Below are 15,523 nucleotides of genomic sequence, written 5' to 3'. Positions count from 1 at the left end.
TCCCCGCATTGCCCTGGCCTCCCCGGTAACAGCATCAGTCCTAGCCTAGCGGCCCTACCTAGCAGAGGATGGGTGTCAGGGCTTGGGGCTCAAGGCCCAGGGGCTAGATCAGATCATGATAAGAGTGGAATTCAGCTTCAGACTAGAACCAGAGCTGGAAATGACCTCTCAGAGGACCAGTCCAACCCTTTTATTTTACACTGAGGAGCAGGGAGGGGAAGGGACTTGTCCAAGGTCACCCAGATCATAAACACCAGAACTAGAATTTGACTCCAGGTCTCCTAATTCCAAAGCCAATCCTCTTTCTGCCATGCTCTGCTGTCTCTCATCTAGTGAGTACAGCTTTACTGAGAATCTTTCAGGGCCCCTCAAGAACCAGAGAGGAAACCCTGGCTGGTGTGTGCCACTGGACTTCAAGCCTTGGCCCATAGGCGAGGGGGGCAGGGGAGGGGAAGAGCCAGCTACCCCAGGGAAGCCAAAAGCCAGAGTCCACAGCAGCTTCTGGAGCAGGCGGGAAGCGGGTTAGGGAGGGAAGGGGGGGGAAGGGGGGAGTTTCACAACCGGGGAGTTTTGTCATGACCCATCCAGATTTCCGTTGGCCGACCTCAGCCTTATCTTCCTGCTTTGGGCTTCCTCTTGCAGGAGCCCAGGGGCCCTTCAAAATCCCCAACCTTCCAGTCTGCAGCCTCAGTGCCTGGCTCTCCCTGGTTCCTGGAGCTTCTCCTGGCAAGCCGTGGGCTGTCCCTTACCTCCAGCTTCTACTCTTCCGTCCCTCACTACTTCAGGTACAGTATCTGGCTGAATCTCCTAGACTGGGGCAGACGAAGGTAATGGGGTGGGTTGTGATTCTACTTCCAGACCGGTGCAGAGGAGGGTGGTGGGGGATTGCAAAGGGGGAATCTGCCTAGAGAAACATCCGTTGGAGTCATAGGACCCTAGGCTCCTAGAGTAGAGCCGGAAGGGACCTCGGAGGCAATCTGTTCCAGCTCCCTTTATTTTACAGAGAGGGAAACTTCCCCAGGGAGGGGAAGTTACTTGGTCAAGATGGAGAAGCCATTAAGTAGAACAATGGCCTTGAGTCCTGTGACTTCACCTGTGCTGGGAGTAGGTGGGGGCCCTACCTTCATCCTTTGCCCTTGATCCTACCTGAGGTTTGCTGGAAGGGGGTATATAGGACTGAAAGAGACTTCTTTCTATCTTGGAGTCCCTGAGGGCCAGGGAAGGAGGAAATGCTTCCAACCTAACCTGGCCCATTGGACTCTGTTTGGAGCTGCTCCCTTGGGAGAGTACAGGATAAAAATGGTAGATCAAGTCCTCTGGCGTAGACTACTCCTACATGGAGGGGGTAGCTGCCAGGCGACTGGGCCCAAACCTTGCCCCTATTAGCCCATCAAGGTCCCCCAGACCCTGGTGCTAGAGTCAAGGCAGTCTGGAGTAGAGTGAGTCTGGGATGAGTACTGGATTTGGGATCAGACAAGTTGAGGTTGGGTCCCAGCTTTCTCATTTACTATGGGTGTGACCTTAGGCAAGTCACAGCTTCCATGAGTCTCACTTTCTTCCTCTGTATGATGAGGGTTTTAGTATCATAGCTTTTGAACTGAAAGGGACCTCAGAGAGCATTGAGTCCAACCCCCTCATTTTACAGATGGGGAAACTGAGGCCTGGAGAGGCTGACTAGTATTGCCAAGGTCTTTCTATCTTGAAATCCTACAAACATCCCTGGAGGTCACAACGTTGTCTCTAGAAGGGCCTTGTGGTAATACTGATATTCTATGTGGGAGGGAAAGAATATAAAATAATCAACTACCAAAGCCTTCTGATGAATTAGGCTCTGAGATTAGATAACAGAGTGCAGGGTCCTGAGGAGCCCAGGGATTGAGGACGTTTTGAAAGGCAGAGGCAGTGTGGGAGACATGTCAGAAGCACAGGACCTGAGAAGGGAGGGAGTGAAAGAATGGGAGGGAAGTTAGAAAGAGGGGGCTCTGAGTACTTAGGTTGCGTCCAAGGGCAGTAGGAGGCCTAGAAAGCATGTGCACTGAGGGGTTAAGGGAGGCAAAGCTGATTTTCCAGGAGGGAGCCTTTTGGCCCACCGTCAACTGGAGGCATGAAGTCAAGGGACAATTTCAGGGTCACTTTGGGCTCCGAGAGATTTCCCAAGTTTCCAAATAGTGTTGGGAGTAGGGCTGGGGGTAGGATAGGACCTGCTTATACTTTCCAGGATTTGTTGTTTACCAGGTTTACTCTCTGTGCTATGACTTTGGTCCCCACCTCTGAGAACTTCTCGGGGACTTGTTTCAATGAACCTGGAGGCCCTTCACCTCTTCATTGGCTTTAGAGACCAGCAAGGCCTTCTACCCCACCCCAGAATTCCCCAGCTCTCCATAGGTTGCCTCCAGTGAGTGGCCTCGTGGCTCTCCCAGCCATCGCTCCATTCCCTGGATTCCCAAGGGGTTTCAGGTAACTACCCATCTAATCACCCCTGTCGCCCCCCGGGAGGTGCCTTTTCTGCCAGTCCTCCACCCCCAATCAAAGATGGCTTAGATGGCTCCTGGGACCCATATTCTCATGGCCTGGCCCTGCTTCCCAGGACAGATCCCACTGAAGCTGTGACGCTCTGGCCAAGCATTTGCTCCTTTCTGGGCCTCAGCATTCTCCTGTGGAAATTGGAGGGGGTGGGATGACAAGACCTCAAACGCCCCTCCCAGCTCTGACATTCCAGTCTGTAAGTTACACGAACATGAATTTTAGAAGCCAAATCTTATAGCCATGAGGGCTCTCCAATGGTCAGTTTGTCTATCCCCCTGCAGCAGGCTGAGCAGGTGGCAGTGCACATATGTGGGAGTGGGGTGGGCAGGAATTACTCCTGGCCTTCAGGGTGGGGCAGAACAAGAGAGTCCTTTGCTAAGGACTTGCATTTCAGGCTACCTCCTAGCACTGGCCTCAGTTTCTCCTACTCTTTCCCCTTCTTCACCTAGCCTTCCACAGGCCTGGACAGATGAATTAATGGGTAGAGGAGAGAGGAGGGGAAGAGATTCATTTTAGTTCCCCTTTCCCCCACCCCCATCAAACCATGTTTAGCAATCTGGAGAAGAAACTATCTCCCTCGGTCGTCACACGATGTCTTGGTGCCCTTCCTCTGTTCCTCTCTGTCACCATCTCTCCCCTCCCTCCTTGGACTTCGAGGTTTCCCCTTCCTACCTCCCAGGGTGGCTGTGAAGATCCAACCAGATCCCCGAAGGGGGCAGCGCTTTGGAAAATTATCCGCAGGCTTGCAGGGTGTGAGAGCTGGGCAGGACCTTAGACCCAATTGTTTATGCTGGAAAGACTCCCTCGGCCCTTGAGAATGCAGTCTGGCAGGGGCAGGGGAAGGAGCAGAAGCGCTTTCTTCTTACCGGGGTAAGGGTGGAGGGTAAGTGGTGCTTAGAAGGGTGCTATCTCACAAGGTGGGGGCATAACCACACAGTCCTCTTTCTACTGTACAGAGGGGTCCATTGAGGCATGGAGCGGAGGATTCAAGGCCCAAGACCCAAGAAAGCTGCCCCCTCATCTGCAATGCAAGGTTGTACTTGGGCTAGAACACGCTCCCTTTCTCTCTCTCTTCCTCTCTCTCTCTCTCTCTCTCTCTCTCTCTCTCTCTCTCTCTCTCTCTCTCTCTCTCTCTCTCTCTTTCTCTCTCTCTCCCCCCATTCCAGCTGTGTCTTTACCCCAGGCTCAAAATCTCATTCTACCACCAGTGTGTCCATTTTCCTCACTGGGGCCTCAGTTTCCTCCTCTGTAAAATGAGGGGGTTAGACTAGAGAGCTTCTGGGGTCCATTTCACTCTATGATCCTTTGTTCTCTCTCTCCTCCTCTCCATCTCATTCTCTTTTTCTTCTTTTCTGTCTCTCTGTTCCTGTCTGTGCCTGAGCCTGCCTCAGTTTTTCTGTGTTTGTGCATCTGTCTGTCGGTCTACGTCTGTCTGCCTGTCTGTCTGTCTGTCCGTCTCTCTTTCTCCTCTAGGGCTGCCCCGTGCCTCCAGCTCCCCGGCCTCTCCTCTGACCACAGGCCCGCAGTGCCACACTCCGTGTATTTGACAAGCTGAGTCGGACACTCCGTGTGGTAGAGTGTCAGTTTGTCAAATACCCCAAGTGAGACATTTGCCTAGCAACCCTGGACTGGGGCAGAGTGGCTGACCGATGGACTGTCCCTGCCAGCTTTGGATTTCCAGACCCAGACCTCCGGAGAACAGATGCCAAGTGGATCAAGGGGACAGCTGTGGGTGGTGCTTTCAGCTTGACCCAGGGTATTTGGGAAATGGCTGGAGTAAGCTCCTCAGAGACTGTAAGAGCAGGGGGAGTCAGGAAAGCTAAGCTTGAGCCCCAATTCTGCTACTCCCTAGCTGCATGACCCTGGGTAAGTCCCTTGCACCCTCAGTTGAAGCATCTAGTGATTAGGTTCTGGTGAGGAACCGATGAGACAATTTATGTAAAGTGCTTTGTAATTTGTAGAGCACTAGATACAAATTTGCTGTTAATAATTCAAGGCTTCTAAGGAGCTAGAGGCCTCTTTGGACATTGGTTAGGTCACAGAGCTTTGTGGCCCAGATATAGACTACCCAGAGGGACATAGGGCATATACCTTGTCCCAAGAGGGAGGAAAGAGGGAGGGCCCAAGCCCCAGGAACACTCTGTCTCATGACCTGGCTTTGTGGGGCTGGGCCCTTTGTAAAGGTTGTGCAATCCCAATGGTGCCCCACATTGGGGTGGGAGGGGGGAGATGGATTTGGAGTTAACCCAAGTCCAGTCCTTGGTTCTACATCTGTGTTACCTTGCTAGAGTCATTTCTCCTTAAGGTACAACTTCTCCAGTTGTCAAATGGAAACAACAATCCCTACCTCACCTACTTCTGAAGGCAAGATTAAAGTATGTAAACTAGAAGTTTACTAGAAGAAGCAGGAGTTAACATTGTTCTTATCATTCCTACTCATTCTTTGTTAGAATGGAAGCTCCCTGAGGGCAGAGACTGTTTTGCTTTTGTTACTGTACCTGGAATATAGTAGGCACTTAATAAATGTTTGTTGCTAGATTATTTCATTAATGTGTCCTTAGGACGCCAGAGAGCTGTTGGTATTGTATATGGGCCCAGTTACTCTTCCTAAATCCCCTGTTGCTATTGAGGGCATTGTCATCTAAGTTCACAACCACAGTGTCATCCTAGACTTCTGACTTGCCTTCACCCTCTATATCCATTCATTTGCCAAGGGTTTTCCACCATCCCTTACTTGGGCCCTACCCATCATCCCTCACTTGAACCCTACCCATCATCCCTCACTCGGGTACCACCCATCACCCCTCATTCAAGCCTACCCATCATCCCTCATTTGGGCCCTACCCATCATCCTTCACTTGGGCCCTACCCATCATCCCTCATGGGCCCTACCTATCATCCCTCATTTGGGTCCTACTCATTCCTCATGTGGACTCTACTCATCATTCCTCACTTGGGCCCTACCCATCATTCCTCACTTGGGCCCTATCCCTCATGGGCCATACCTATCACTTCACTTGGGCCCTACCCATCATCCTTCACTTGGGCTCTACCCATCATCCCTCACATGGACTCTACTCATCATCCCTCACTTGGGCCCTACCTATCACCTCACTTGGGCCATACCTATCACTTCACTTGGGCCCTACCCATCATCCTCACTTGGACCCTACCCATCATCACTCACTTGGGCCCTATCCATCATCCCTCACTTGGGCCTTACCCATCATCCTTCACTTGGGCCCTATCCCTCATGGCCATACCTATCACTTCACTTGGGCCCTACCCATCATCCTTCACTTGGGCTCTACCCATCATCCCTCACATGGACTCTACTCATCATCCCTCACTTGGGCCCTACTTATCACCTCACTTGAGCCCTACCTATCACCTCACTTGGGCCCTACCCATCATCCCTCACTTGGGCCCTATCCATCATCCCTTACTTGAGCCTTACCCATCATCCTTCACTTGGGCCCTATCCCTCATGAGCCATACCTATCACTTCACTTGGGCCCTACCCATCATCCTTCACTTGGGCTCTACCCATCATCCCTCACATGGACTCTACTCATCATCCCTCACTTGGGCCCTACCTATCACCTCACTTGGGCCATACCTATCACTTCACTTGGGCCCTACCCATCATCCCTCACTTGGACCCTACCCATCATCACTCACTTGGGCCCTATCCATCATCCCTCACTTGAGCCTTACCCATCATCCTTCACTTGGGCCCTATCCCTCATGGGCCATACCTATCACTTCACTTGGGCCCTACCCATCATCCTTCACTTGGGCTCTACCCATCATCCCTCACATGGACTCTACTCATCATCCCTCACTTGGGCCCTACTTATCACCTCACTTGAGCCCTACCTATCACCTCACTTGGGCCCTACCCATCATCCCTCACTTGGGCCCTATCCATCATCCCTTACTTGAGCCTTACCCATCATCCTTCACTTGGGCCCTATCCCTCATGAGCCATACCTATCACTTCACTTGGGCCCTACCCATCATCCTTCACTTGGGCTCTACCCATCATCCCTCATATGGACTCTACTCATCATCCCTCACTTGGGCCCTACCTATCACCTCACTTGGGCCCTACCCATCATCCCTCACTTGAGCCTTATCCATCATCCCTCACTTGGGCCCTATCCATCATCCCTCACTTGAGCCTTACCCATCATCCCTCACTTGGGCCCCCTTCTCATAGTGGCTCACACACCCACTCCTCATCCCCTTTCACCTGGAACATCTCCACAGTGTCCTGATTGGTCTTGCTGTCTCAGGTCTTTCTCTGGATCCAACCCATCCTTCACGTGCCTACCAAAGTGATATTCCCAAAGCCTGGGGCTCACTGTGTTGCTCTTTTGGTCAATAAACCCCGGCGACTCTCTATTGACTCTAAGATCCAATGCAAACTCCTCTGTTTGGCATTTAAAGCTCTTCACAGTCTGGCTCTCATCTACCTCTCCAGGATCATTAGAAGTCACTTTCCTTCCCACACTTCCACACGGTCTCATTGCTACTTCTCCCATATTGTGTTCCATCTCTCATCTCCCATTGCCATGACAAGGCATGGCATCTAAAGCAAGATACAACCCTCTCCTTTCCTCTCCTCCACCTCTTATGATTCTGAGTTTCCTTCAAAGCTTAGCTCAAATGCCACCTTCTACCTGAACTCAATTCTGATCACCTCAGCTTCTAGTTCCTACCCCCCAAATCATCCCAGGTTTATTTCAATATATCTTGTATATTCTTATGGTACATATCTTATATATCTTGTATATACAAACTGTGTGACCCTGGGCAAGTTATTTAAACCTCTCCATGTCTTAAGCAACTAAGACTGTAAGTTGCAGAAAGGGTGTCTATCTGCCACTGTAGAGTTTCCTCTTCTGGGAGTCCCTAGCAGCAATGAAGTCACAAGTCTAGTCTCTCTCCCCATATATACATGTTATCTTCCATAAGCTCCTCAAAGATTGTTGTTGTTTTTCATTCATGTCTGACTCTTCATAACTCCGTTTGGTATTTTCTTGGCAAAGATACTGGACTGGTTTGCCATTTCCTTCTCCAGCTCATTTTATAGGTGAGGAAATAGGCAAACAGGGGGAAGTGACTTGCGCAGGGTCACACAACTAGTGAGTGTCTGAGGCCAGATTGGAACTCAGGAAGATGAATCTTCCTGATTCCAGGTCCATTGTTCTATCCACTGCAGCACCACCTAGTGGCCCCTATCCTCAAGGATGGAGATAATTTAATCTTTGCCCTTATTTCTCCCACTTCTAGTATTGTGCCCAGCACCTATTGGTGATTAATAAATGTTTGTTGATTGATTGAATAACTGTGCCACATTGTTACAGACCAAACTTATGGGTCCATGGCCAATACAGACTAGATTAGGGAATGATGCAAGGGAACTGACATCATTCATCCCACCTTGGAAACCTTGCTGTTCTTTGCCTTTTCATTTTTGTCCTTAATATTCTTATGAATCCCAATAAACATTAGAGCTAGAGGGGACCTCTGAGAATATCATACAGTCTAAGCCCACTACTTTGTAGATAAGGAAACAGGGCTGCAGAGTGTCCCTCTCAGGGCTGTGTGACTTACCCATAGTCGCACAGAGAAGTGGCAGAGCTGAGATTTGAATCCATGTCCTCTAACTCCAAATGTCAGTGTAGAAACACTCTGCTCATGTTCTACACTTCCTCCCAGGCAGGGCTACACAAGGAGTCAGGGAATGTTCCCAAAAGCTTGGCCCCATTCTACTAGCTACTTTCTAGCTCTCACTGTATGAGATGGGCAGCTAGGTGGTGCAGTGGGTAGAGTGCCAGGCATGGAGTCAAGAAGATCTGAGTTCAAATCCAGCCTCAGACACTTGCTGGCTGTGTGACCTTGGGCAAGTCACTTTACCCTGTTGGCCTCAGTTTCCTCATCTGTAAAATGGGCTGGAGAAAGAAATGGCAAACTACTCCAGTATCTTTGCCAAGAAAACCCCAAATGGGGTCACAAAGATTCAGACACAACTGAAACGACTCAATAAAAACATGAGAGGCAATAACCCAACAAGCCCAGGTGTTAGTTTTAGTCCCTAATTCAATAACTGATAACTGAATGGAATAGAAGGAAACTGAAGTCTCAAGATCTGGGTTTGAGCTCTTATCACATTTACCAGTTTGATTACCTTGAGCAAGCTATATAACTTATCATCCATAAAATGGGTATAAGATCTGAAGTACCTATCTCATAGGGACATTAAGAGGAAAGCATTTCATAAACCTAAAAGCACTTGGCATGATACTTCAGAGAACAGATTAAACACTCCAAGGAGACGTGTCATTGTTGTGTTTTCTCCCTTCACTACGATCTCTTCCTTCGTGTATTGCTTAAGCCAAAAACAACCCTTGTCACCCACTGGTCAATCTTCTGGAGTAAACTCATATTAATCAATATACTGGTATCAGTAATCATTACTTCTCCACTAAAGTCTTCTTCCAATGCCTCCCAGATATGACCCTGGGATCTCTTGGGCCATAAAAACTGAAAAGTTAGCAGGTGCTCCCAAGCTAAGAAAGTTTGGGGAATCTGACAACAATGGGCCCATCTCAGGATGTCGGAAATCATCCCACGGATGTTGGGATGACCCAGACGTGAATATTTTCTGCCACAATCACTGTCAAAGATGGTGGGGTGAGGTTTTGTGGTCTGCATTGGCATTGATGAAAAGGGTACTCATCGATTAGTGAATCAATCAATCAAAAAGCATTTATTAAGTTTCTATTCCATGTCAAGTACAGTGCTAGACATTGGGCAAAGGCACAAAAATAAATCTCTGCCCTCAAGGACCTTACACTGTGCCTGTATTAAGAAACTTCTTTTAAAGTATTGAAGGAAATATTGTTGATGAAGTTATGCTAATCTTTTCACAAATTTATCTCCACTCCTCAGCTAGACTGTAAGCTCCTTGGGGGCAGGGATTAGATCTTACTCATCTTTGTGTCCCCCATAACAGATAATGTAGGCTCCTGGGCATTGTAAGTGCTCAGTAAATGGGTGTTGACTGATTTATGGATTTTCCATTATACTCTGTGACTGGATCCTTCCCATCTCTGAGACTTAGTCTCTGTAAAGTAAAGAAGGTGGGCTATATGATCTGTAACGTCCCATCCACATATGAAATTCTGTGTTCCCAGGTCACACCAGGCCCTGACATTCTGGGTTCTAAGCACTATCCCAGCTCTTTTACATCTTATGGCCTTGGGTCACTCTTGGTTCTAGCATTCTGTGTTAAGGTCCCTCTCAGCTCTGATCTCCTGTGACCTAAGGTCCCGCCCAGCTCTGATATGATGTATGCCAAGTCTCCTTTCAGCTCTGACATTCTACATTCTGGATTTGTTCATATTCTCTCAGTTTAAGGTTCTTTGTGACTCTGATACTCTTTGTTCTTTTGAGACTGCCCTCTGCTGCATGTCTCATATCCATAAATCAACATCAGTAGAATATTGATATAAAAAGAGATGAGCCTTGGGTTTCCAGGAGAAGTTCAGTATCATTAAAGAAACTATAATTTCCCAAAGGCAAGTCAGTCCAGTTTCCTTCTTCTATTTAATTCAGGACACAACTTATGGTGTGTTTGTAGTATTGGTGAGCATGATAAGCTGTCCATTTAAAGGCATGTTATCATCTCAATAATAGGTATTTTTCATCTTTTCCTTTGTGTGTAATTAGGCCACATTCTTGAGGGCTTCTGGACCTAGTACAGAAGATTCTGCAATGAGCCCCTCAAGGATGTCACCATCCTTAGGGAAGCCCTCTTTGCCTTAGACTCCATGGATCTCCTTTGTGACCACAGCAAACACCCTTGCTGAGTCTATGCCTCCCCATTTTCCCCTTCGTGGTTTCGATATATTGCCGGTGCCGGCAATAAGAAATTAAATGGGAATTTGGGGGGAGTTTTGTGGAAGCCACAGATGACACGCAAAGGCCAGTAGATGACAGAAAAAGTCTGGAAACTCAGAAATGCATAAGATATGTGTATAGTATTGTATAACATTAACATATTTTATCTTTTAATACCATAATAATTCAGACTTCTTCTCTGGTACAAAGGGAGGGTCAAAATATTTTACACAGATGTCTCAGATTGCAGGGGTACCATGCCCCTAACCCTTATGATGTAGAAGGGAATAACTGTGTAGAGAGTTCAGTTTCATGGGGTTTTGTTTTGGTTCTCCAATTATATTTTTGTAGACAGTACATATATTGTGTTCTTAGTTCTTTTTACTTCACTTATGATCGTATGACTTCTACACATTCTGCTATCAGAAGTTGCTTCTACCTACAGGTGACCCAGAGTAGCTGAGAGGATGTCCTCAGTTGAGCCTGAGCCCATGCTAACTTAGCTACTGCCCATAATCCTAGGCCTACTTTCCACTGTGAGTGATAGAGAATCAGCATGGTATAGTGGAGAGGGCACTGGATTTGGAGTCAGGAAGATCTGGGTTTGAAAACCACCTTAAACATTTATTAGCTCCATGATCCTACACAAATCATTTAACCTTTCTGTGCCTCATTTTCCCTCCCCTGTAAAAAGAGTGAGGGGGACTAAATGGCCTTTGAAGTCCCTTCTAGTTATAGGTTTAGAATTTGATGTGTTATGTCCTTAGGCCTCAGTTTCCTTCTCTGTAAAATGGATCAGGGGCTAAGGTGGGTTGGACTGAATGGCCCCGAGGTCCTCCCAGCTCTAGGATCTTGTGTGTGACCTTGGGCCCAGTGCCTGTCAGAGCTGGCTTTGGGCCTGCTGTTCAGGGGAAAATAGGAACCAGATGGCTTGGAGACAGAGGTGCTTGCTTCTCTTCCCTCCTCCCCACCCTGCTCCTAACAACTTGTGGGGCTGACTGTGGGTTCCGAGGTTTTATAATGGAAAGAACACTGGTGACCTACAGGGCTGCGTCGAGGCTTTGGGAAGCATCGGGCTGGATGGTCTCTGTGCCAGATGTGCCAAGATAACCAGAGGAAATGGAGGCTCCATCCAGGAGCCATTTGTCTGCTAGGGGGAGCGAGGGTCTCAGGGGCAGGGGCAGTGCACAGGATGGGCACCCTTCTCCTTTTCCAATGGCTGAGACCAAATTTGAGACTCGGGTTTAAAACTAATGGGGTGTTAGCTTGATGGCTCATGATGCGTCGGAACACTTATTGTAGTGGTTTTGCCACAAAAAGCGTTTCCAATGGGGGCTGAAATGTGGCTCAAAGGGCCAGCGCTGGTGGCGGCTGCTCAGGAATCCCAGGCTTCTCCCTCTGGCCCACTTTTTCTCTCCCTCAAAGCAGGTTCGCATTGAAGGGAGGATTGAAAAGCCTGAATTTGTGTTTCCTTCTTTATTGTTCTCCTTCTCTGCCCCCTCCCCTTCTCCTCCTTTCCTCCCTGCCTTCCTTCACTCACTCAACCTCTTTCATTCATTATGTGTAACGTGAAGCTAATTTGTGCCCCTGGAAATCTGCCCAAAGCCACAGATACAGAATCTGTGTCATTCTTACTGAAACATGGCATGGAATTAGCATTAACCTCAAGTGAAAACAAACCTAAATTAGAAAGAAGGAAAGAAAGAAAGAAAGAAAGAAAGAAAGAAAGAAAGAAAGAAAGAAAGGAAGGAAGGAAGGAAGGAAGGAAGGAAGGAGGAAGGAAGGAAGGAAGGAAGGAAGGAAGGAAGGAAGGGAAAGAAAAAGAGAGAGACAGAAAAACGAAAGAAAGAAAGAAAGAAAGAAAGAAAGAAAGAAAGAAAGAAAGAAAGAAAGAAAGAAAGAAAGGAAAGGAAAGAAAAGAAAAGAAAAGAAGGAAGAATGAATGCTGAGCTAAGAAGCAAAAAATATGGGTTTGATTTTCAGCCCTGATACTTAGTTACTATATAAACCCTTAGACAAGTCATTTCACCCATCTGGACCTTAGTTTCTTCCTCTGAAAAGTGTAGATTAGACTTGACCTCCAAGGTCCCCTCCAGCTCTTCCATTGTAAATTCTATCTCCCCTGAGGCAGCTAGGTGGCACTGCAGTGGATTGAACACTGGGCCTGGAGTTAGGAAGACCTGAGTTCAAATTTGGCCTCAGACACTTGCTAGCTGGGTGACCCTGGGCAAGTTACTTAACCCTGTTTGCCTCAGTGTCCTCATTTGTAAAATGAGCTGGATAAGGAAATGGCAAACCACTCCAGTATCTCTGACAAGAAAACCCCAAACAGGGTTGTGAAAAGTCAGACACGACTGAAATGACTCAACAAAAACTGGCCCTCCCAGTTTTGACATTCTATGGTCTAAGGTCTAATCTAATTAGATCATTCTACATCCCAAAGTCTTTTCTATATCTGATATGCTGTGTACTAAGGTACTGCTCATGCTGACCTTGTGTTTTAAGACCCATTCTTAGTCTGTCATTATATGTTTTAAGCGCCACTCCCCTTCCCACGCTCTGATGTTCTGTATCATAGAATCCCTTTCAGCTCCGCTACCCTATATTCTAAGATCTCTTTGTGTTCTGATACTCTGTTTAAGGTCTGACGCTCTGTGTTCTTCTGAGAGTGGGCATTGTGTTCCATGACTTACATCCATAAATCAACATTGGTCTAATATTTGTGTTAAAAAAGATGAGCCTTGGGTTTGAAGGAGAAGTCCGGCATCATTAAAGGAACTTTAATTTCCCAAAGGCAAGTCAGTCCAGTTTCCTTCTCCTATTTAGTTCAGGACCTAACCTGTGGTCCGACTGCAGCGTCTGTCCGCAATGTAAAAATCTTCTTACTGCTAAGCATCACAAGCTGTCCATTTGAAGGCAGGTCATCATCTCAATAATAGCTATGCTTTATCTACCTGACTTTTCCTGTGTGTATACAGTCATCCCTTCCACATCACTGGGGGAAGGAGCCCGGCGCCTCCCCACAATCTGGAAAATCTGTGTAAAATGTTTTGGCTCTTCCTTCATAGCAGAGAAGGTATTATTATGGTATTAAATGATAAAGTATGTTGACATTATATAATACTCTACATATATTTTATGCATTTCTGAGTTTCTAAACTTTTTCAGTGTTGTCTGCAGCTTCTGCAAAACTCCCCCAAAATTCCTATTTGATTTCTTATGCCAACCTGTGATATGTTAAAACCACGATGGGGAAAGTCGAAATGTGGAAGGAATAACTGTAGCTAGGTCATATCCTTGAGGGCATCTGCATCTTGTGCAAAAGAATGGGCAGCAGCATTCTTTAACTTAATGCAACAAACACAGTACCATCTATCAACAGGAGCATCTCAAGGACGTCACCATCCCCAGGGAAGCCCTCTCCTCTTGGACTTCATGCTGGATCTCCTCTGTGATCACGGCTAGCACCCTTGCTGAGTCTATGCCTCCCCATCTTACGCTTTGCTTGATACTAAAGATCAGAGGGTCATTAAACAAGGTTAGCTCTGTGTTTCCATCTCTTAAGCAATCTTGGCTAATTTTGATGCATGCTTGGGTGACACCTTGTTGGAAGAGTGCCTTTAAGACAAGGTTTTGCTTTACCAAATAAGTCACTTTGACACAAATGTAAGCCCAGTGGGAGCTTCTGTTCTTTACATATTTCCATCAACTGTGTGATGGTAAGGCTATGGCCTGCTGTGGAATATTGCTTGTCAAAGCCTGCTTGGTGGCTGAGAAGAGATAAATTCCTCTGGTCACAATTCAAAAGAGGTTAGAGGTCTGAGGTCCAGAGAACTCATAGGGTGAACAAGAAAGTCATCCCAAAAAAGCTAATGGGGAATTGGAGGTCAGACGGGGAGATGCCTTCTACCTGAACTCTCCTTCATCCCTCTTCTCTCCTGCTCCTCCCTCATCCTCTCACTTCTACTTTCCCCTTGGTCAATTCTGTCTTGGCCTTTCACCCTGTCCCCTCCTTCCCCCACGTCCAGCCACACAGAGCCTACAGGTCAGCCCAGTATAATATCTGGATGCTACCACAATTGGAAGGTGGAGGGTGAGGGAAGGCAGTGAAGCAGCTGCCCCTGACATGGGCCCTGACCTTGCCTGTGATTTAGGGCTCTTTGGTAACAATCACAAGATCACAGGACCTTCGAGATGGGAGGGCTCTTAGGAATCAGGGGTCTACCCTCCCCTCTTTCTTTTACAGAAGAGGAAACTGAGGCAACAGCTTCATCATTGGGAACTTGCCCAGTGCAGTCTGGTGCTGATTTGGTGTGGGCATGGCCTTTTGACCTCAGCGTCTTCCCTTCTAATCCCTGCTTTGCTTCTCCTGTTCACCCCATCTCTCCTCCCTCTCACCAAATGATAGGAGAGAGGGTCATTGGTCAGGGTTCCAAGTAACTCATGGTAGAAGGGGACCTCTTTAGTCCTTTCCCCTCGTGCCCTGCCAAGAGCTCCAGACTTCATGTCTTCCTCTTAAGGATTCTTAACTCTTTGTAGAAACTACTGCCTCAGCTTTCTACCTTGTTTGTGGAGGAATTTAGTAATCGGGAAATGTGAAGGGTTGACATTAAATTACCTGCCCATCAAGGTGAGAAGAGAAAGGGAAAGGGATGAGATCACTGGATCACAGACCCCACAGGCCAGTTGGTCCCAACCCCTTATTTTCTAGATGAGGAAACTGAGGCCCCGGGAGGGGAAGGGACTTGTGCAAGGTCACACTAAGCTCCTGGATCTAGAAGTGGAAGGGACCTCAGAGGTCAGCTAGTCCAGTGCAAGTGACTTGATCAAGGCCACCTAGGCAGTAAGCTGTCAGGATAAACAAAAGCACTGAATCTACCATCCGCAGCATGGGATTGGAATCCCAGACCTTTCATTTACCCACTGTGCTACCTTAAGGCAAGGCCCTTTATCTCTCCTCATCTGGAAAATGGGGATACTAATGAGTCATTCCTCCCTCGAAGAGCTGTTCTGAGGAAAGTGTTTTGTAGCACACGCTATAAAAATGAGCCACTCTTGGGATTATTGCTAAGACACGCCTGGCAGC

The 15,523-nt window shown here is 47.6% G+C and overlaps 1 long non-coding RNA gene across 2 annotated transcripts; it reads left to right on the top strand.

Moving 5' to 3' along the window:
• The first annotated feature begins 641 nt into the window (after positions 1 to 641).
• Positions 642 to 5,067, top strand: LOC110194727 (uncharacterized). Of its 2 annotated transcripts, XR_013483541.1 has the most exons (3): positions 642 to 785; positions 2,236 to 3,396; positions 3,483 to 5,067. It is a non-coding gene; the product is annotated as an uncharacterized LOC110194727 (long non-coding RNA). The 2 variants fall into 2 exon arrangements; XR_013483540.1 differs by having other exon boundaries at positions 2,236 to 5,067.
• The last annotated feature ends 10,456 nt before the right edge of the window (positions 5,068 to 15,523 follow it).

This window comes from Phascolarctos cinereus, unplaced genomic scaffold (assembly GCF_003287225.1).
Source record: "Phascolarctos cinereus isolate Bilbo 61053 unplaced genomic scaffold, phaCin_HiC Scaffold_8;HRSCAF=390, whole genome shotgun sequence".
NCBI classification, from domain to species: Eukaryota; Metazoa; Chordata; class Mammalia; order Diprotodontia; family Phascolarctidae; genus Phascolarctos; species Phascolarctos cinereus.
The sequence above is the reverse complement of the archived record's forward strand: the minus strand, read 5'-3'. Positions and strand labels throughout refer to the sequence as shown.